Source organism: Lepisma saccharinum, chromosome 2 (genome assembly GCF_977018435.1).
Source record: "Lepisma saccharinum chromosome 2, izLepSacc3.1, whole genome shotgun sequence".
Classification (NCBI taxonomy): Eukaryota; Metazoa; Arthropoda; class Insecta; order Zygentoma; family Lepismatidae; genus Lepisma; species Lepisma saccharinum.
In genome coordinates, this window is record NC_139230.1 from 30456613 (window position 1) to 30480529 (window position 23917).

The 23917-nt window shown below is 37.1% G+C and overlaps 1 non-coding gene across 1 annotated transcript; it reads left to right on the forward strand.

Annotated features, from left to right (window-relative positions):
• The first annotated feature begins 4668 nt into the window (after positions 1-4668).
• Positions 4669-4741, forward strand: TRNAK-UUU (transfer RNA lysine (anticodon UUU)). Its single transcript has one exon. It is a non-coding gene; the product is annotated as a tRNA-Lys (tRNA).
• The last annotated feature ends 19176 nt before the right edge of the window (positions 4742-23917 follow it).

Here is a 23917-nt window from a genome sequence, read left to right on the forward strand (position 1 = left end):
AAAAGCGTTGCTGGAGCAAATGGGGTACACGGTAATTGAAAAATGGGAATGTGAGTTCCATAACGAAATCAAAACCAACCCGGAACTACGCAAATTTATTGGTGAGAACTGCTACTCGCTTGACTCCCCGCTTATCCCCAAACAAGCCTTCAATGGCGGACGTACTGAACTTTTCAGGGCTCTATACGATCGCCAAGATGGCGAGAATTCATGCATGAAACTTTTAGATGTTGTTTCCCTGTACCCGGCCATGATGAAACAGCGAAAGATGCCCACGGGCAAACCTGTGATTTACACTTCCGAGTTTCCCCCACTGGAGAACATATTCGGCGTAGTAAAGTGCGATGTTCTCCCACCTAAAAATTTATACTTACCTGTGCTTGGCATGGCATGCAATAGCAAGTTAATGTTTGCTCTCTGCCGTGCATGTGCACAAAGTGAGAATCAGGAAGAGTGCCCACACACCGAAAAACAAAGATACTTACATGGCACCTGGGTATCAGAAGAACTCAAGTTGGCTGTAGAGAAAGGGTACAAAATACTAAAAATTTATGAAGTATGGGATTTCCCTTCAGCACAAGAATCAGATAATGTGTTCAGAGAATACGTAGATACTTTCCTTAGACTGAAACAACAGTCCTCAGGATATCCTTCCACTTGCAGTACAGAACATGACAAAGACAAGTATATTCGAGATTATTTCGAACATGAGGGTATTCAGCTTATCAAGGAAGAAATTGGATACAATGCTGGGCTGCGTTACATATCCAAAATACTCCTTAATAGCCTCTATGGTAAATTTGGAGAATCTGTATTAAAAACTAAGTCAGTTTTTGTCAATACAGAGAAGAAATTCCATGATATTGTATTCAATCCGCAATTTGAGATTAAAAATGTAGTCCCTATTTCTGAAAAATGCTTGCTAGTAAACTTTGTCGACCTGGAAACGGCCAATTCGCCGCTAGTGCTCTCCAATGTTCTTGTCTCAGCATTTATCACTGCTTATGGAAGAATGCATTTATAGTATTCATTCATGGATCAAGTAAAAGAATCTATCCATTATGTGGACACTGACTCTGTATTCTATGTTGAAAAGCAGGGTGAAACGCTGTTACCTACAGGTTCCTTTCTCGGTGAACTGACCGATGAGATTAAAGAGCCGTATGAAATCTCATGTTTTCTTGGTGGTGGCCCCAAGAATTATGCATATAAAATGGAAAACAAATATGATGCAACCGATGAGAAACATGTCATTAAAGTGCGCGGAATTACCATGAACTACAGGACGCAATTGCAAATTAATTTTGACTATTTCAAGCAACTTGTTAAAGGAGAAATTGAAAATAGAGTGGTTGAAAACCCTCGAAAAATTAAACGTAAAGCTAATTTCGAGATAGTCTCGGAAAAGGAACAAAAAACTCACCAGGCAGTTCACACGAAACGCCGAAAATTGGAGTACTATGTCTCTTTACCGTACGGGATGTAAACAAAATATAAATGTCATTTTTCAAGAAAATATATTGTAAAAATAAATACTTACATAATTAGACACACACACACACACACGTATTTGTATATTGTTCTTTTTTTACTGACTATTATATTGTCTTTTATATATAGTTATAAATGTTAGGCCCGAGCACGGCTTCCGCGAAGTTAACTCTCTTCTTCTTCCAATGTAGGGGGGATGGTGTAAATATATATGATGTAAAAGGTCCTTCTTCCCCCTAAACCCTTGAATTTCACACCAGGGGCACTCCTGCTTTATGTCTTCCTGAAAACAAAAAATGTACCATGTAACAAATATTATACTCTGACAGAAGGTTGGGGGTTATCTGACTTCGAAATTTTCAGCTCATGCATAAAGTGGCTCTAGGACCCACCAAGCCTCAATAAAATATAAATTATAAATAACAAAGAAACTCTAAAATAATCTGTTCTGTATATCTTTATTCTTTCTCCTACTATTGAAACTGATTTCACGGGGGTCTTATTGTGACGTATATTTTGATTAGAGCAAATATCCCTTCAGTTGAGTGAGTGTCAGCCACAAAGTCGGATCACAATATGAGAGCCGTTATTGATTTTATAGGATTTCGAAATAATCATGGAAAATATATTCCAAAAGAAATAGCTGTTGTGGATCCAGATTCTAATTGTTTGCAATCATGGGTATTTAAACCTCCGTGCGCATGGGATGATCTCGATATCCGAATACAAAATGAAAATTTATGGGAAACTCAAAATGTGCACGGCCTCTCTTGGCAAGCTGGAGAAGTGAATTTTACCAATATGTCCACTATTTTATCCTGCTGTACCGAAAATGTCGCAGGCATTTATTCCTTTGGCGCAGAAAAGTGCCATTTCCTTTCTACCTTACTTCATCGCACTGTGATTAACTTGGAGCAGCTTGGATGCCCTAAATCAGCTCTACTAAGTTTCCCTGCCTATACCTGCTGTGAGAAGAACCACCGCCTGAGAAAAATAGCTTGTGCTCTGAGAAACGCGCACCTGTACGGTCAGTTTCTACACCACTACAGTTTCATTCAGCACGTTGTACCTGCATGTGCCTCAACCCAAGACGAGAACAACTCGACATCAGACTACAAAGAAGGCAGCATCTCGTCGTCAGACGAGAACTTATATTCATTGAATTCGGGTGCAAAATGGTTACCATAAGCATAGCCATGTCAGTGTTCTATGTGAAAATTTTGTTGGAGTGTTTGCAGACAATACGTTACCGAAAAATATCAAGTTTCAATAAAGACAGAGATTCGGGGCCTGGAATACATTGGACTGGTCCTGTACATTGATTCGAATTGCCACGGAACATACTTTGACAGTTTTGGTGAAAACCCCAGTGCTTCTGTGACAGAGTTTTTTTTAAACTGAACTGTATAAACAGAATAATTATTCCTTGACCAATGTGTAGCAGGAACTGATAAGATTTGAAAAAAATAATAATTTACAAATGTGATTTTCTTGACTTTATCAACAGTGTGGATGCTGTGAGAGCCTAATCAATGAGCAGTGCCTCGTAGAAGCTGTGGCCCAGTCAATAGTGTTTTACTATCCTCACCCTACTTGTGTGGAATGCGAGCTTGGAGAAAAAGAAGAAAGCAATCATAGATGCCTTAATCTTGAGTGCATAAAGAAAGAAAAAATGAAGCAGTTGATCAACAAACACAAAGGACGCGTGTGGGGCCTATTTCAATCCAGTCACAACAGAATAGTAGTGAGAAATAAACAAACCTTTGAAACAAAAATATACAGTCTGGATATTACTCTTGTTATGCAATTATATAACAAAATGCTATCTGATCTTCAGGTCAGCTTTGCATATACATGCAATGATCTGTGGCAAGGAAACAAATCAAGGACTGAGCAAAAAGGAGTAAGCCACATAAATAAATTTGTCACCAATGATAATAAAGTGTATTTTTCTGGTACCCCCATACAGACATTACGAACAAGGGAGTTGTACGGTAATCCCGTACGCCACTGTTTGTTTAGATATAATGAAGTCCCGTCAAAAAAGTTTCACTTTTGTGGGCAGGGACCAATATATGTACCCAATTCTACGTGTGCATTACATACGCACCCTGCTCACATTCATGATCGTTCTTTAGAGGATGAGTTCTGGGAGGCAATTTGCAACAATCAATCCAAAAACTAGCAAAAAAAAAGAGGAGCTTTTTCTCAAACAATAATGTAATGTTTACAAATGTATATTTGAGATAAAAAAAGCGTTAGTATAACGCTACTTTGTAGTAGAATAGTATTCTCTGATATGTAACAATTGAAAAAACTTGATGTATTACATACTTTGTAGTAGTCTAGTTTGTGAAAATAAAAATTTCGTGTGTGGAAACCATTTGTTTCATTTATAAAAAGTGGAATTGAGTTACTAAAAAAGGTACTTGAAAATATAATTACAATACTTACAATACTGATAGGCAAAGATGTCATCTTTGGATAGAACACTCTTCGCTCCACACTCCAAAGTAACAATTTGGTGTCAGATTACAAGAGGGAGCGTCTATATACCCCCAAGCTTCATAAAGTACCTTATAAAAAATCCAGCTTTCATTTTACCCGCTAACTTTGCTATTCAGGCTTGCAGTCGCTTCGTAGCCCTCCCGGATACATAACTTATTTCTTCCTATTTATAGAATGTGAGATATGTGGCATGTCTCTTTCCAGTAAAACTATCTATATTCGGTAAACAATTATAGATGTTTTTTCACTGAAGTCTCGACTATCCCGGGGCGCGTGCAACTTTCCAAAATAAAATATTGGCGGCACGTGCTAACCACTACAAATTTAAGCTCCATTCAAAAATCATAATAGAGGCAGGGCGTAATGCCCTTTAGATGAGAGGGAAAAAAAACCTTTTAGCAAAGATTGCGAGAACTAACAATGGAGGCTCACACCATCCGCCGTGCGAGCGACTGGTGGGAAAATTTTCCCCTGGGTTAGGGTCTGGCAGTCTTTCTTTGCTCTCCGCAAAACGTTTGTCCCGCACTTGTTCAGGGGATTTTGTGAACCGTGTCTTCTAATGAATAGTAATATCAACCTTATATTTTCCTTTCATACACATAACACTTGTATGCTATTGATCCCTTGGATATTTCTTAACATAACCAACTTTTCACATGTAGAGCGCGTGCCCGGATAGCTTAGTTGGTATAGCATTAGGCTTTTAACCTAGCGGTCCAGGGTTCGAGTCCCTGTCTGGGCTGTTACAATTTTTAAACTTTTGTCATTGGACTTTTGCAAAAGGCTATTTACATAGCAGAATCTGCTTTTGTAATTCTGTCTAGTTAGTGTTGGGGTGCAAGTGCTTCTGGTACATGTAGTTACTTGAAATAGCAAATATTGGCTGTGTAACTGGTAAAGCTTGCTTTTTGTAGTACTTTGCGCATATATATATATATATATCCAACAAAATCAGTAAGCATTGCAGTCTACTAGAGATACACATAAAAAACACAAGATGGAACCAGAAAGCCGCTACAACATTGATAACCACATGGATGTCGTTATTCGAGGTACTTTCACCGACACTGAATTGATTTTGAAACATGAAAAAAAATTACATTGTCCTAAATAAATAGCGATGACTACCCAGCATGCGTGTACAAATCAGATGCGATCTTCGACACTTACAAGAACAGATTCCCCACACGAGAAGAGAGATTCAGATCTATAAACATTATAGGAGAACTTTACTTCACCTTCGAGGGCAGTGTAGAAAACATAAAAGTGGAAATCAGCAACGCCACCGGAGAAGTCACACTAAATTTTGAACAATGGCGAAAATTTCTCTCTTACTATGACACCCTCATGGAGGAATTCCAGCGACGATTAAACTGTAATGACTATGTGATTTTCGCTTATTGGTAGTCTACTTTTCGTGTATATAAATCTGATATATTCTTGAATAAAAATAAACTTTTAAAAAATACTGCAATTGTTTCATTTGAATCCTAAATGAATATGTAAACTAAAAAACAGATACAAGGCAACATTATTTCTCGATGTAAAAAGGTTCTTGCACACTAATAATGCTCTGGCATGCGTTCCTATGCCTCTGTTACAACCCTCTGTAAAGTTCATATTGCCTTGTGATTAACCAATCAACATGCTATAGAGCCTAAGCTTTAAGCTTCTGTCAGTGGAATTTAGTCCTGACTGTAGTAAAAATAAGACTCACATGATATAACGCCCACAAATAATCCCTGGTATTACTAAACACTCAAAAAGTCTATAGTTCTTGAAAAAAGGCCTATAAGGCTAAATAACAACATAGAAAACAATTATTTTTTCACAAATCTTTTATTATTTGCTCTAAAATACATTACATATTGGTAATTTTAGTATTGTACCAAGATACAAGTCTTTGTACATTTCTGAATGCACAACCTTGTTCTGATGGAGGCGAAGTATCAGAATGATACTTGCACAATCCTCCTTGAAACATATACAAATTTCTAAGCGAAGGACAGTTTGCACTTTGCAAATCTACAATATTATAAATATTGAACAAATCTTTGAGAAGTTTGGATTTTTCTTCTCCCTTGCAATAGAAAGTTGAACCTTGACAGTTCAAATTTCTAATTACACTACGAACATAGTACACTTCACATCCCAGAGGAGTATCGTACGATAAAGCATGAATATTTTCTTTCATCCATTGGGATTCATTATTTTCTTTGAAATATTCTGGCACTTTTACAAGAGCATAATACACAGTATCCAAATTTGTAGAACTAACACACATCTCACGCAATATAAATTTATTATTGTACATAAAACCTTGCGCATCAATAATATATTGCGCCATTTTCACTTTAGATATTAACAAATATTGTTTCTTAACCACGAGCAAGCTCCGCTTCTCGTATAGGCGCTATAAGAGTTTTTACTAGTTCGAAATCATTTGAAATTTCACACAACACACTGTAAAAGTCTCTGTATCCTGTCGATTCCTCCTGTGCCTTCAAACCATCACCTACATCTTCATGATTAGCAAGATAAAAATCAAAAATATGACTTGTATTGTCCGGATCCTGCAGATAACGCTGGATTCTCTCGCACATCCACTCTACACAATTCTGGCATTCATTCTCTCCGCATTCCTCTTGGCAAATTATAAAACAATCGGAGAGTTGAACTTCGTCTTTACCGCGCACATCCTCGCACTCGTAAAAATGTTTAATAACACAATCGTGGGCTAGTTGGTTGCTAGTTGGTTGCCTTCATTTGTAATGAAGCCCCAACATGTAATGTACTTGTAAGGGGTATACTTTTTCAAAGCCTCCAGCACACAATCCTTATCGATATAATCGAAGAAACATGGACATATAAGCACCAAATCACTCATCTCCCTGCGGTCCTGCTCAGCAACGTCCGTTTTCACTATTCGTTTCTTCCAATCGGGCTTTCAGTTCTTTGCAGAGTACTTCACATCTGCTTCTCAGAAAGAACCTGCAACAATAACAATACACATTGTTAGTGATATTTTCTAATATTTTTGTATAATATTTTTTAAAAAAACATCGCAGTGACAAAAGAATGGGTGGAATTCAAAAAGAGAGAAAGTGACAGAACCTGGAACAATAACAATACATATTGTTAGTGTTATTTTCGAGTATTCTTTGTATAATATTTTCAAAAATAATGCAAAACGCTTAAACTTTGTTTGCATGGCCGTTAAAAAAACAACTTGAAATAAAGAATAGTACACAAAAAAAGATACTTACCAAATTAAAAAGCCTTTAGTTGCACTGGAACAACTCAGTCACGCTAAAAAATCTGTACGACTTTCAAGCCAAACACTTGAGAACTCTCTTGGACCGCTTCGTCTTCCGCTCGATATTTATAGATTCTTAGACAAAAGGCCAGTCAATATAAATATTATTTTCATTACTCTTCTCTGATTAACTAACTAACTCTCTAGCCTTCTTAAACCCGAAGGTTCATGGCTGCAGCAACACAGGCCTTCCATCTGTCCCTATCTTGAGCAAGATCTATATACTCTTTTCCATCCCTACCGATTTCCCTTAGGTCCATCTCAACGTTGTCCCTCCATCTTCGTCTTGGCCTTCCTACAGGTCTCTTACCATCTGGTTTCCCAACAAGAATCCTGTAAACTCCTCTTTCCTCTCCCATTCGTGCCACATGGCCTGCCCACCTAAGTCTTCTCGATTTAATTATTCTAATAATATCTGGACATGAATACAAATTATGTAGTTCTAAATTATGTAACCTTCTCCACTCACCTGTCTCCTCATCCCTTTTAGGTCCAAATATTTTCCTAAGAATCTTATTTTCAAATACTCTCAATTTATGTTCCTCTTTTAATGTAAGGGACCAAGTTTCACACCCGTATAATACTACAGGCAAAATTACTGTTTTGTATATTTTAACTTTTAGTTTCTTAGATATTAAACGAGAAGACAAAAGTTTATGAAGAGAGAAGTAACATGCATTTCCTGAATTAAGCCTACTTTTTATTTCCTCTTTAATATAATTTTCATTTGTTAATATTACTCCTAAGTATTTGAATTTGGAAACTGGTTCAAACGAGTTGTTATCAATAATTAGATTTTGATTATTACCTAACACTTGGTTTCGGCCTGTAAGCATATATTTAGTTTTCTCTTTGTTAACTTCCAAACCTATCTCTTTAGCAGTTTTGAAAAATATTTTAGCATTATTCTTAATTGTATTTATATCATCCCCCAGTAAGTCTACATCATCTGCATATGCTAACAACTGAGTCACACCATTTAATTTTAGTCCTTCTTTAGTTTCTTTTACCTTCCTTACAGCATATTCTAAGGCAAAATTAAAGAGCAATGGAGATAATGCATCTCCTTGTTTTAACCCATCATGAATTATAAATTTGTCAGACATATTATTACCCACACGAATTTTACTTTCTGTTTCACTGGTGCATATTTTTATCATACTAACAAGCTTCTTAGGTATTCCAAACTCTACTAATATATTATATAATTTATCTCTTTTGACCGAATCATATGCTTTTTTGAAATCAATGAATAGCTGATGGACATTTTGATTATATTCCCACTTCTTTTCAAGTGTCTGTCTGATGTGAAAAATTTGATCTGTAGTTGATCTGTTACGTTTAAATCCACATTGATAATCACCTATAATTTCATTAGCATATGGGGTTAGTCTTGTTAAAAGAATGTTAGACAATATTTTGTATGTTGTTGAGAGTAGAGAAATTCCACGGTAATTATTGCAGTTCATTTTATCACCTTTTTTAAACACAGGAACAATTATGGATTCTTTCCACTGTTGAGGGATTTCTTCTTTATTCCATATTAAACAAATTAATTTATGAATTTGACATATTAATGAATTTCCACCATATTTAATTAACTCAGCTGGTATTAAATCAATGCCAGGTGCTTTGTTATTCTTAAGCCTTTTAATAGCATCTTTAACTTCAGTCAAGTTAGGTTCTGGAACTAAAGGTTCTGCTGTGTGGACTTCATTTACTTCTGATTTATCTCCTACATGGACATTTAAAAGGTCATTAAAGTAGTTCTTCCATCTATTTAGAATATCGCTTGGGTCAGCTAGAAAATCACCGTCTTTATCTTTTATCAAGTTTACTTTAGGTTGCCACCCCTTTCTAAATTCATTTACACCTTTATATAAATCTCTGATATTTTTATTTTTGCTGTTTGTTTCAATTTCGTTAATTTTGCTTTTCAAGTAATCTCTTTTTTTACTTCTAAACGTGCGGTTAACTTCTCGCTTTATTGTATTATAATTGCTTAGATTTGTATCATCCGAGTTATTTAACCACCTAAGTCTAGCCTGATTTCTTATTTCTGTTAGATTATGACATTCATTATCAAACCATGGCTTACTTTTTCTTGGTTTATGGTACCCTATAGTTTCTTTAGCTGCTGATTCTATTGCATTACGTATGTGCTCCCAATTCTTATTTACGTCTGTTTCATTTATATTTTCATCATCATTTAAATCCTGCAAAACCTCAAATCTATTTGACAGTTTAATTTGGTAATCTTTCTTAATTCTTTCATCAGCAAACTTTCCTGTATCAAATTTTATAACTTTTAGATTTTGTTGCTTATGATTTATCACTGAGAGTCTTTCTCTTAATTTAGCAATTACTAAATAATGGTCACTGGCACAGTCAGCACCTCTATGTGTACGAACGTCAATTATACTAGTATGCCTTCTCTTATCAATGAGAATATGGTCTATCTGATTATGAGTTTTACCATCTGGAGAAGACCAGGTATATTTATGGATATCTTTATGTTTAAAAGTGGTACTTTTCACAATTAAATTCTTTGAGGTTGCAAAAGTAATCAATCTTATACCATTATCATTACTTAATTCATGAAGACTTTCTTTACCAATCGTGGGTTTAAATGTATCTTCTTTGCCAATCTGTGCATTACAGTCACCTAACAGAATTTTCATATCATACTGAGAAAATTTATCAAAGACCTGTTCTAACTCTGTATAAAAATCATCTTTAGTATTATCATCTTTATCTTCCGTTGGTGCATGTATGTTTATTAATATAATTTTACACCACCTACCCTGTAAAACTGCATATGATATCCTATCATTAATAAATTCTACTGTTTTAAGAGCCGAGATAATTCTATTATTTATGAAAAAGCCTGTTCCAAAATTATGATTTTCAGTACCACCATAGAAAAAAGTATAATTTTTAGTTTTACAATTCCCTTCTCCTGGCCACCTAACTTCCTGGACAGCTACTACATCTAATTTATACTTCACTATCTCATTAACTGTACACTGAAATGCCCCAGGCCGGTAAAGGCTCAGAACATTCCAGGTGCCTAATTTAATATCCTTATTCCTAACGTAGATCTTATCCTTAGTCCAGGGACCTCCCAAAGTAGTCCCCACCCGGAGATCCGAACGGGGGACTATTTTACCTCCGGAATATTTTACCTTGGGAACATCCATGGCCTTATATTTCTGTTTCTTGACATGTCTTTTTACAGTGCAGAGTTGTCAGCTCTACGCCTAACCCCCGATATGAATGGAGGAACTACTACACAAGACAAACACAAACATATTAGACAGCACAATTACTACAAAAGACGAACACAAACACATTAGACAGCATAACTACTACACAAGACACACACAAACACATTACAAGCTGACTAAGCATAACCCAATTAAAAACTGTCTGGTAGGCATTGGGCTACAAAATGGTCTTGCATCACACTTATTATTATTACTAAAAAAAAGTGGGGGGAAGGGGCTAAAATTAGGAAATGTTCAGAATTTCCTCACACTGAAAACCTCTATTTCTCCACAAATTGTTTGATTTCATATTTCTGGAAAGAAAACTACCATTTCCAAGAAATTTGAAACACTTACAGTACAGAAAATTACAAGAATTTAGCACTTTCAATACAGGTCCGCTTCCCCTGTTGCTGCAGCTAGCATGTTCATAATGGGTTTCATGCTTAAGGGAGATAAAAGTAAAATATTAAAGTTTGTTTTAAGGGCACTTTATGCTCAGACTGGACCTACTGTTTAAGTGGGATCCAAACTACTATCAGCCTCTACCAGATATTGGCTACAAGATTACGTTACAACTACATCACTGGGAGGTCTGATTTAGATAAAAGAATGACTGATTTTCAGATTTCATAACAACTAAACACACTTGCATATAGAATTAACGTTGGACAAGACAAACGTAAATACAAGAAAGTTTCTGTATTTAATTATTATTTCCGAGTATAACTAGAATGAAAATAATTACCAATTACACTATTTGGGCATTCCATTAACTCTTCTCTGATTGGTTGAATCATTTATTAAAAACCTTCTCTCATTGGTTAATATTTTCTAGCCTCTACCCAGGACCGTTCGAGCTCCTCAATTATACCAAATATGACTCACCACCGACGCCAAAATGGCCGGACGTGACGCCTTAGAATAGGCCGAAAATGTCTTTTGTACATTAATGGAAAAACCATTAATTCCAAGTTCCCACGTCTGTATAAAGCACCCATGACTCATATCCGGCAGAAACGCATTAATAAAATACAACAATAGTGTTAGGTTAGGGTAAAAACGGAATACATAATAGTGTCTTTTGTGCACTAATGGAAAACCATTAATTCCAAACTCACACGTGTGCATGAGTCATCGATGACTCATCTCATCCACCACCCACGACACGTGGCGCTAGATTAATTAACAATAGCGTCACCCCTCGATACTGAATTAAAAAAAAACATTAATCATAATTAAAAGTGACAGATAATCGATGAAAACAGCCGGTAAGTATTATTGATTCTACTGACCTTGAGAAACCTCGCCCCGAATTTTATACACAGTAGCCCGAGAAACTCCAGTTGCTTTCGCCGTCTCGCTGGCTAACCAACTTACACTGCGATCCGGATTTTTCTGTTTTAAATAAACAAAAATATTCATTACTATTTGCCTTTCTTTACTTTTGAGAACCTCACCACGCCTTCTCATCTTTACACTATTTTCCCTCATATTTCAGTATTAAAACCAACGGTTTTTTACAACACAACACAACCCAACGCACAGATCCGCCACAGTCATTCCTCGTCGAAACCAACGGTCAGGCACCCTCTCCTTCCGAGAAATTTTGTCTACCGCAGTACTGGCTGAGGGGGTGGGGTGGAAAGCAGTCGACAACGCTGGGCTCGCCGTTCCCCTCCGTTCACGTGCCCCTGCACAAACAAAATTAAAAACACGCGCTGCTGGAAGGTAATTTTGCTGGTCTGAAAGCTTAACCAGTTCCAGAATAGCGTTTTACATTCGAAAGAAAAGCAAGTGTGTTCACCTTTGCGCTCAGTGGTGAAAACAATATTTAAAAAGAGGGAGGATGTAGGGAAAGTAAAAGCCCATTTGAAGCAACAGTCTATTCTTTTCGCTGGAAAAGTTAATTAGTGTGTTACAACTCAAAAGTGTCCGTGACTGTACACACAGTCCAGCAAATTACATTTTTCTGCAATCTTGTTTTTTTTCTATGATTGTGCACGGTCCTATCTACGACTTCATGTCGGGGCGGACTAAGGCTTATTTTCCGTACCAAATGTTATGTTTCTTTAGTCGTTGCACTGCTTGGTCGAACCCTACAGCCCTTGATTGAATGACTGTTATTGGCAAACATCCCCTCCATTTATACTCTGTCTCTGGAATCTGTGGAGCAAGGCCACGCATAACGGAAGATAAGGGGAGAAAGCGAGCAAAGCAGTGCGCGCTGCTGCAAACGGATGATAGTTGCACCCACTTCCCCTCTCACGTGTTCATTAGTCAAGCCCCCTCGAGACTTCTTGCGCAGAGACTTGTTTTCGTTCGCTTTCTCCAGAGATTGTCAGGATAGGGTGTAGGCTAATCGGAACTGGACATACACTTTAAAGTGGGATAAAACCACTGGGTATCGAACCCAGGACCCTTTATTGGGTTTGAGGATATATCGGGGGGAAGGGGGTGGGGAGCTAAAACCCTATATATTCCTCCTTAAACATGACCCTGAAAACCGGACCGTGTAATTAAAATTCTGAACAAGAAAGTAACAAATATTATCTGAACATGACTTGTTATTTTTTGCCAAATGAATCTCTCGTGTATGAAATAAGCTAACATTGATAATTGCATTTTGAATGCTAGTTAACGTTTGAAAGTGAATAGGCTGGCTTTGAGAAGGGAGTTCATTATCTGCAATCTTAGACTTCCTCTTGTTCGTCAACATTTTTCCTCTCAGATTTATTTTACACTTCCTCGTTATCTCTCACCGTGGCTGCTTCTGGAAAGGGCATGGCTGTGTCACTGAGTTATCATTTCGCCCCGCGATATCTCAATTTGTCTTTTAACAAGAACCACATCTGCTTCTCCTGACAGAAAGATGTAACTACCGAGAAAGCTTGTCCTCTTTTCCTCAGAAAAATAAACCCTGATCTTCACGAGAGAGATTTCGTCTTTCTCTCTCTCTCTCTCTCTGTGTGTGTGTGTGCTGAGGGCAACAGCCGAGGTGCTAAAAGGTTACTCTATAGACTTCGGAAACCTACACGTGAACAGATTTACAGCATAATTTTACTATATTTTTGTACTACCACCAGTGACGGCGCCAGGGAAAAGTGATTGGGAAATGGGGGGGGGGGGGGGGCAAGAAAATATTGAGGAGGCAGTCACATTGAAACGCCTGAAAAGACTACACCCCCCACATATGCATACACACACACACACACACACACACACCCACATTTATATTCATATGTAAAAAATTCATGTATGGTGTTTTGTGTTTGTCCTTTAAGCAGAGTGTACTTTTACTGATTAATAAATTTTATTCTTGATTACGAGTTAATTTCCATATGATTCGTTTTAGTAAAGGCATTTTTTTTTTATTCGTGGGAGAACTGCAGTCAGTTGCGTTGTTTTTAGTGGCCTATTTCAGTGTAGGGAGACAGTAGAAAATGGTCTAAAATAGTTTCCCTATATATAATTTCATAATTCATCTTCTTTCTTGAGACGAAAATAGTGATACAAATATTGAAGTTACTACATAATAATATAAATAACAAAAATAAAATGTTTCGAAGAGTTTAATTTTCTTGTAAAATAAACATGACGTTGGAAGAAACTAACTTTCTTAAGTATTAGAAACAACGAAAGTCAGTTAGTAAAGTGCAATTCTCTTGCATCTTGCAGGAGAATTATGTTATAGCTATGTGCTTTGGAGAAAACATTGACCACCTTCGGTACGTCCAAGACTTGATATTCCTCCTTCTCAAAAACAATGACAGTCAAATGAGACAACTGCCATCCAGAATACTGTTTCGAGCAGGATGGTTTTCAGAGGTTTCAAACACGAAAGGTATTTTTCACACGCTGCATTAGAAACTTGAATTGCTACAACTAGAGTGTGAACCTCGTGAAATGCAAATTTACACTTTCCTAGGATATCGAAAAATCCATTAAGTGGACTACTTTTTTTCCATCTTCGTAACGCTTAAGAGTTTTTGGTAAAAAATCTACATTTCACCTTTCAGAGCAATTATATCAAAGGAATAAACATCTGAAAAAGGTTACAGTTATTTGATTTTCATATATCAAAGAGCGAACCAGGACCTAATGGCTGAAGAGCGGCAAATCCTAATAAGCGTTCTTTTACCTTTCCGCCATACAAATATCAGACAACTGACACCTGTTCCTTCCTCACAAGTATTTTGTTTCATCTGTCATCAATGCGAATACTTCGTCTCTTCCACTTCGTGGCTTATTTTGCTGAGAATAAGTGTGGACATTGTGTTTTTGAACCGTATTGTGAGCAAAATTTGCATTTTAATGTTCAAGTTCAATACAATTCCGAATAATATCGCCTCATTTTGAAATTAACTTCAAGAGTTTCCCTGTTAAGGCTTGCCTCAGACTCATCATCTTATCGAAAAGCAAGCCTCTGAATAGTAAGAATCCGCGATGAATCCACGACAACTGGCATGTGGTATCGGTTTTCTTGAACCACCTTTCAATGTCTCTCACCAATTAGCATTGCCACTGAAGATCCACTATTAGAATAATTTGCTCGTACCACAGATGATGTTTTGTAGGTCTCTGAATGTCCATGATTTTTTAAGACCATCCACATTTAACGCTTTTTCCTAGTTCTTAAAACTGGATAAAACTCGTGCAGCGGTTGGGTTCACATCTCATAGCTCTACCTTGAACTGGTAGAATCGGTCTGCTGAAATCATCATCTGTGTACTGGTAGTAGTTATTATTAATATATTTAAGTTTAATATAAGATTCATGTTACTTGATTTAGTTAATTAGTTTCATTTGTGCACTATTTGTTTATGTTTAATCCTACCATTACGCAGATGGTCCTTTCAGAGTTGTCCGATATCCACTAATCATGTTCATTTGTATTCAATTAGATTTAGAACTTCCCTATTCAAAATTGCTGATTAATAAGATATTTTCCACGTAAGAATAATACAGAACATTGAACCAACCTTAATAAGTAATGGGAAACACAATCTGATTCCGGTACATTTATTTTGCCCTATATTTGTAAATTGAATGATTAATGTCAATCAGATAAGTTATGCTAATTTGTTACTGGAAAATTTCTATTGTTAAAGTTACTACTGTTGTATACGACAAATTTCTAGTAGTTGTTTCCTCAATAAATTGTTAAATATACTATTTACTTATCGTACTTCCCACAAAGGCCTCAGATTCTGCTAAATATTTTAATAAGCAAAGGTCAGCTCGTAGTATATATAATTGTAGAGGACTAGTGGTATAATCCAAATCTAAATTATATGAGAAAATACTTGGGTGGTGACAGAGATTATAGAACATAAATGAATGAGGATGCACCTATGCCCAAGACGGCGCACAGTGTTCAATTCTCGCAATCTAGCTGGAAAAAAATCATTTTTAGAATCTTGTATTCACGGCTAACTGCTACACAGGTGTGTTAGGAAATGTCCAGGGGTAATTGTTGTTTTTTCATTTGACTTTGAACCGGAAGTTGTGTTTAGATGGTCATGAACCTCGTGTCACTAGGCACCACGCGCAGAGGCATTTAGTTCGGGCGTGTAATAGGTCATGTTTAGACGCGTGTTGTTTTATTATTTATTGTTCGTGACTCACTACGTTCATTGTAGTGGTAACGTGGATATCTCTGCTGTGTTTGTGCGGGGTGTTTGTGTAGCCATATCGTAAGTACTGTTTGCAATAATGTTAAGTGAAAAATGGTGCTACAAAAGTATTATGTTATTCCCTGTCAAAACTTGACGAAGGATTACAAAAAAAGTACCATATAGTACACCCGTGTAATTTGCACATGTTGCGTAACGAACTTTCCGCTTGCGTAAAAGGTTAACACTACGTGCGCGTAGGTGCGCGATTTACAACAGCATATAGTTTTATTGCGCAGTGCACCCTGTTCAGGTGGGAGTTGTATGATGTATGGCTGCAGTCTTCTCCCCAAAACAGAAGCGAAGAACTGTACAGATTTGTTGTGGATAGATTGGAGATACAAGATTGTCCTCCAGAAGTCGAAGAACGTAATAAACTGTATTGTGTGAAAATTAGGGCCCGATGGTTGAAGAGTAACAGGCATAAAGACAGATTTTTGTGAGGTAACGCACAGTGGCTCAATGATCAAATCAGTTTTTCACCAGAGGTATACGGATGTGTTCCTGGTACGTCCAGTGGATGTGGTCCAGGTCGTCCTACGAAGTTGTTCCAGGAGAGTGGCCCAAAGACGAAGAACAAGGCAGTTGCAGACCCGGTGCGGAGCCGAAGTCAGGGAGAATTGTCACAGTTCACAAGATTTTAGTACATGGTGCAGACATTATTCGGTCTTGCATCCTGCCTATCGGGCAGCTGTCAGAGGACGTACAGGAGGTAAGACATAAGGACATTAGGAAGTTCTGGGAAGGTCATAGCAACAAATGATGATTTGCTGCACATTCTGCTTGCATCCTCGGATCCGGTAATATCATCGCCCCGAAAACTCCCAATCAAGAAGTCCGGAGCACTGTCACCAGCAGTTCTAGGTCTGCTTTCATCCGGTCTCCAAAGAAGGGGCAGTTCCACCATACCAGCATCTGACAGTTCTGGGAGCAGCAGCACGAGCGGAATGGATGAGGACACTGATTAAGATATGTACATACAATTCTATCATTGCAATCTAAACGTTTTGACTCAACACTGACCTGATGTGTAATCATCTTTTGTAATTCAAATAATATTAGTACGTAATAATAATTCATTTGAAGTGCAATTTTTTCATTTAATCATTTATTCTCTGTGCGATGAATAATATCATCATACTAGTATCAACAATTAAAATATTAATTTCATATTTGTCAGCATCAATTATGTGACAGCTTTCCAGCTCATTACAACCCAACATATATTTTTTATTCTAAAGTACTTCAGTTATAAGGACCATCCGAAATTTAGAAAGTAGTCTGATTAGTATAACTTTCTACGTCAATCTCGGTGGCCAAATTAGTGCGCAGGAGTAACAGCAGTGTAACGCCACTCTGCGACTATCAGATAATGAGCTCTGACTACTTCCTCCATATGTCCTCCTTATGTCCGTTCAGGTGCTGGAAAAATTTCCATTTATGCACGCTTAATAAGAACGCAACAGGAACACAAATTATCTTCGCGTAGCGGGTAACGCTCTACGCGACTTTCAGATAATGATCTCAAACTTTATCCTTCATAATTGCTCCTTATGTGCGTTTATGTGCGCCATAAATTTCAATTTGTGCGCGCTTATTAACAACGCAATCAGATGTCAACTTCCGGCAAGCAGGTAACACCTCTCCGCGACTATCAGATAATGAGCTCAAACTTCGTACCCCTATATGTGCTCCTTATGTGCGTGTACGTGCGGGAAAAATTTCTGTTTGTGCGGGCTTAATGAGAACGCAATTAGATGTCAAAATCCGCGGAGCAGGGTAACGCCTCTCCTCGACTATCAGATAATGAGCTAAACTTCTTCTCCCATATGTGCTTTATATACATTCATGTGCGCGAAAAATTTATATTTGTGCGCGCTTAATACGAACTCAATAGAAACAAAAACTAGCTTCGGGAGGCAGGGTAACGCCACTACGCGACTATCAGATAATGATCTCAAACTTCATCTTCGATTTGTGCGCGAGAAAAATCCATTTGTGCGCGCTTATTAAGAACACAAATAAGAAACAAATAGCTTCGTGGACCAGGGTAGCGATCTCCGCGACTTTCAGATTATAATCTCAAGCTTTGTCCCCATATGTTCTCCTTATGTGCGTTTATGTGCGAGAAAAATGTATATTTGAGCGCACTTAATACGAGCGCAATTAGAACACAAAATATCTTAGCGGAGCAGGTAACGCTCTCCGCGAATTTTAGAGAATATTCTCAAACTTCTTCCCCTATATGTGCTCCTTTTGTGCGATTATGTGCGCGCTTAATAAGAACGCAATAAAATGTCAAAATCCACTTAACAGGGTAACGTCTCTCCGCGACTATGATAGATATAATGAGCTCAAACTTTGTCCCCCATATGTGCTGCTTATGTTGTTTCATGTGCTCGAGAAATTTCCATTTATGCGATCTTAATACGAACGCAATAGGAACATAAAGTATCTTCGCTTAGCGGCTAACGTTCTACGCGACTTTCAGATAATGATCTTAAACTTCGTCCTCCTATATGTGTTCCTTACGTGCGTGTATGAGCGCGAAAAATTAAATTTTTGCGCGCCTAATAAGAACGCAATAGGATATCAAATTCCGTAGAGCAGGTAACGCCTCTCCGTGACTATCAGACATAGAGCTCAAAAGTCGTCCCTGATCTGTACTCCTTATGTGCGTTTATGTGCACGAAAAATTTCAATTTGTGCGCAATTAATAAGAACGCAATAAGAACACAAATAGCTTCGCGGAGCAGGTAACGCTCGACGCGACTTTCGGATAATGATCTCAAACTTCGTCCACCATATTTGTGCTCCTTATGTGCGTTAATGTGCGCGAAAAATTTCCATTTGTGCGAGCTTAATAAGAACGCAATAAAAACAGAAATAGTGTCGCGGAGCAAGGCAACGCTCTCCATGACTTTCAAATAGTAATCTCAAACTTCGTGTTCCATATCTGCTCCTTTCGTGCGTTTATGTGCGCGAAAAATTTCCATTTGAGCGCGTATAATAAGAAGGATATAAGAAAACAAAAAAAATATCATTGCAGAGAAGGGTAACGTCTCTCCGCGATTATCAGACAAGGAGCTCAAACTTCGTCCCTGATATGTGCTCCTTATGTGCTCCAAAAATTTCCATTTGTGCGCGCTTAATATTAACGCAATAAGAACACAAATAGTTTCGCAGAGCAGGGTAACGTTCTCCGCGACTTTCAGATAATGATCTTAAACTTCTAACTAACTAACTAACTAACTCTCTAGCCTTCTTAAACCCGAAGGTTCATGGCTGCAGCAACATAGGCCTTCGATCTGTCCCTATCTTGAGCAAGATCTATGTACTCTTTGCCATCCCTACCGATTTCCTTTAGGTCCATCTTAACGTTGTTCCTCCATCTTCGTCTTGGCCTTCCTACAGTTCTCTTACCATCAGGTTTCCCAACAAGAATCCTGTAAACTCCTCTTTCCTCTCCCATTCGTGCCACATGGCCTGACCACCTAAGTCTTCTTGATTTAATTATTCTAATAATATCTGGACATGAATACAAATTATGTAGTTCTAAATTATGTAACCTTCTCCACTCGCCTGTCTCCTCATCCCTTTTAGGTCCAAAGATTTTCCTAAGGATCTCATTTTCAAATACTCTCAATTTATGTTCCTCTTTCAATGTAAGGGACCAAGTTTCACACCCATATAATACTACAGGCAAAATTACTGTTTTGTATATTTTAACTTTCAGTTTCTTAGATATTAAACGAGAAGACCAAAGTTTATGAAGAGAGAAGAAACATGCATTTCCTGAATTAAACCTACTTTTTATTTCTTCTTTAATATCATTTTCATTTGTTAATATTACTCCTATGTATTTGAGTTTGGAAACTGGTTCAAACGTGATTTAATTAGATTTTGATTATTACCTAACACTTGGTTTCGGCCTGTAAGCATATATTTAGTTTTCTCTTTGTTAACTTCCAAACTTATTTCTTTAGCAGTTTTGAAAAATATTTAGCATTATTCTAAATTGTATTTATATCATCCCCTAATAAGTCTACATCATCTGCATATGCTAACAACTGAGTCATACCATTTAATTCTAGTCCTTCTTTAGTTTCTTTTACCTTCCTAACAGAACAGCATATTCTAAGGCGAAATTAAAGAGCAATGGAGATAATGCATCTCCATCATGAATTGTAAATTTGTCAGACACATTAATACCCACACGAATTTTACTTTGTTTCACTGGTGCATACCTTTAGCATGCTAACAAGCTTCTTAAGTATTCCAAACTCTACTAATATATTACATAATTTATCTCTTTTGACCGAATCATATGCTTTTTTGAAATCAATGAATAGCTGATGGACATTTTGATTATATTCCCACTTTTTTTCAAGTGTCTGTCTAATGTGAAAAAATTGATCTGTAGTTGATCTATTACGTTTAAATCTACATTGATAATCACCTACAATTTCATTAGCATATGTGGTTAGTCTTGTTAAAAGAATGATAGATAATATCTTATATGTTGTTGAGAGTAGAGAAATTCCACGGTAATTATTGCAGTTCCTTTTATTACCTTTCTTAATAACAGGAACAATTGTGGATTCTTTCCACTGTTGAGGGATTTCTTCTTTATTCCATATTAAACAAATTAATTTATGAATTTGACATATTAACGAATTTCCACCATATTTATTTAACTCAGCTGGTATTAAATCAATGCCAGGTGCTTTGTTATTCTTTAGCATTTTAATAGCATATTTAACTTCAGTCAAGTTAGGTTCTGGAACTAAAGGTTCTGCTGTGTGTGTACTTCATTTACTTCTGATTTATTTCCTACATGAACATTTAAAAGGTCGTTAAAGTAGTTCTTCCATCTATTTAGAATATCGCTTGGGTCAGCTAGAAAATCATCGTCTTTATCTTTTATCAAGTTTACTTTAGGTTGCCACCTCCTTCTAAGTTCATTTACACCTTTATATAAATCTCTGATATTTTTGTTTTTGCTGTTTGTTTCAATTTCGTTAATTTTGCTTTTCAAGTAATCTCTTTTTTTACTTCTAAACGTGCGGTTAACTTCTCGCTTTATTCTATTATAATTGCTTAGATTTGTATCATCAGAGTTATTTAACCACCTAAGTCTAGCCTGATTTCTTATTTCTATTAGATTATGACATTCATTATCAAACCATGGCTTACTTTTTCTTGGTTTATGGTATCCTATACTTTCTTTAGCTGCTGATTGATTCTATTGCATTACGTATGAGCTCCCAATTCTTATTTACGCCTGTTTCATTTATATTTTCATCATCATTTAAATCCTGCAAAACAACAAATCTATTTTAAACTTCGTTCCCCATATATGCTGTTCATATACGTTTTTGTGATGAGAAATTTTCATTTGTTAATTTGCGCTTAAAAAGAACGCAATAAAATCACAAAGTATTTTCGCGTAGCGGGTAACGCTCTACGCGACTTTCAGATAATGATCTCAAACTTCGCCCACATATCTGCTCCTTATGTGCGTTTATGTGCGCCATAAATTTCAATTTGTGCGCGCTTAATAACAACGCAATCAGATGTCAATATCCGGCAAGCAGGTAACTCCTCTCCATGACTATCAGATAATGAGCTCAAACTTCGTACCCTTATATGTGCTCCTTATGTGCATGTATGTGCGCGAAAAAAATTCCATTTGTGCACGCCTAATAAGAACGCAATAAGATGTCAAAATCCACGGAGCAGGTAACGCTCTCCGCGACTATCAGATAATGAGCTCAAATTTCTTCCCGCATATATGCTCCTTATCCGCGTTAAAATGCGCTGAAAATTTCTATTTGTGCGGGCTTATTAAGACCGCAATAAGATGTAAAAATCACATAACGCCTCTCCTTATAATGATCTCAAACTTCGTCCCCCTATGTGCTCCTTATGCGAGTTTATGTGCACGAAAATTTGTATTTGTGCGGGATTGATAACAACGCAATAATATGTCAAAATCCGCGGAGCAGGGTAACACTTCTCCGCCACTATCAGATAATGAGATCAAAAATAGTCCACCATATGTGTTCCTTATGCGTAGTGTTGCCCACGAGACGAGACGAGACGAGACTTTGGTCTGTCCCGTCCCGTCTCGTGAAAATGCTGTCTCGTCTCGTGTCTCGTCTCGAAAATATTCGTTTGTCCCGTCTCGTGTCCCGTCTCGAAGGGTTCTGTCTCGTCTCGTCTCGTCCCGTCTCGTTTTGTCCCGTCTCGTCTCGTAAAAGTGATCCGGGATATCATGCCAACAAAAGTCAAAAGTAGCAGAAACACGAAATATTATTCCGGAAAGTGGGATAAAGCTCCAAATATTTTACCCATTCCGTGGTGAGAATAAATAAAATTTGTTAATCATGAGGACATTAATATTAAAAATGCAGTTTGTTGGTTACTGATTGCTAGGTATCTTATGAAATCTACCTTGTGGTTTTTCTCGCTTCATACAACTGTCTATCCATCGTACATTTATACCAAGTTTGTTAGAATCTGTCCCGTTTCCCGCGCTAGCGATCGCTCGACACTTTTGGTGCTAATGAGAAACGAGAAAAAAGTCGTCTGCTGGGCAGCGAGGAGCGAATGGAAGCCAGAAGAGAGGAGCTTACGTAGACGTTGTTGCCACGTTGCGTATTTTAATTTGCTGCCTGGCTTTGGCTTTCCCCAGCACGGAGTTCAGGCGGTCTTCAGCAGCAACACCGCTTGGTTTATGCTAGAAAAGCCAGCGATCAGCTACGGCGGGAAGCCGGACAGGTTGTAACAAACACGGTATAAGTGAGTGCTCTTTTTCATTACTGCTATACCTTTTGGAAGTCTTGAAATGTTTCCCAATAGACCTTCTTTCTTTCTGAATGTCGAACTTCCGTGCACTATGAAAATGTACATTTTTTCTTGAAATTCTAAGCTTGGCGCTGGGGAGCAACAAAAAAGTTTTTAAATGTGTAGTACGAACACAAAAGACTATTTAAAATTTCAATATTTAGTATATTACAAATAGAAAGCATTTATTGTTCTTAATATTGTTAAACATCTTCTATGACATAAGTTTCAAAAAGTGTTTCTTTGTGATATTGTGCTGTTTCTTATGCTCAGCTTATGACGCACATACTTCTTTGTTTTCCCCTTTAGCCTCTAAGTCCGGTACCACCACCGCTTGATCTAATTTATCCTTCGGCAGGCACGCATCTAGAAATATATGTCGGGGGAGGGTGTCTGATCCAAGTGTTTCAGAAAAAATGATAATAATAACATTAACGACAACAATTAAGCAAATGTTTAAATTAATGCATTAATATAATCCATAGGTCTATTCACTTGAAAATGTAAATTAATCAATTCTATTATTGTTATTGCATGACATGTTACAAAGATGGTAGAAGAATAGTAATATAACAGCACAAATATTAGCTAATATCTAGCTTACGTGTAGTTAAGATCGTCAAAATCTGCATAAAAACAGCTGTCCTGGCAAGAAAATTAATGTAAAAAAAGGTGAGGAATTGAATATTTGCGGAATAACAAAAAAAGATATTACATCCAGTTGACGAAAAATAAAGTTCCTGATTAATATTTTATGCTCATTATTATAAGTAGTAGCGTACATAAAACTTCATTGATACTGTCATTCAAAG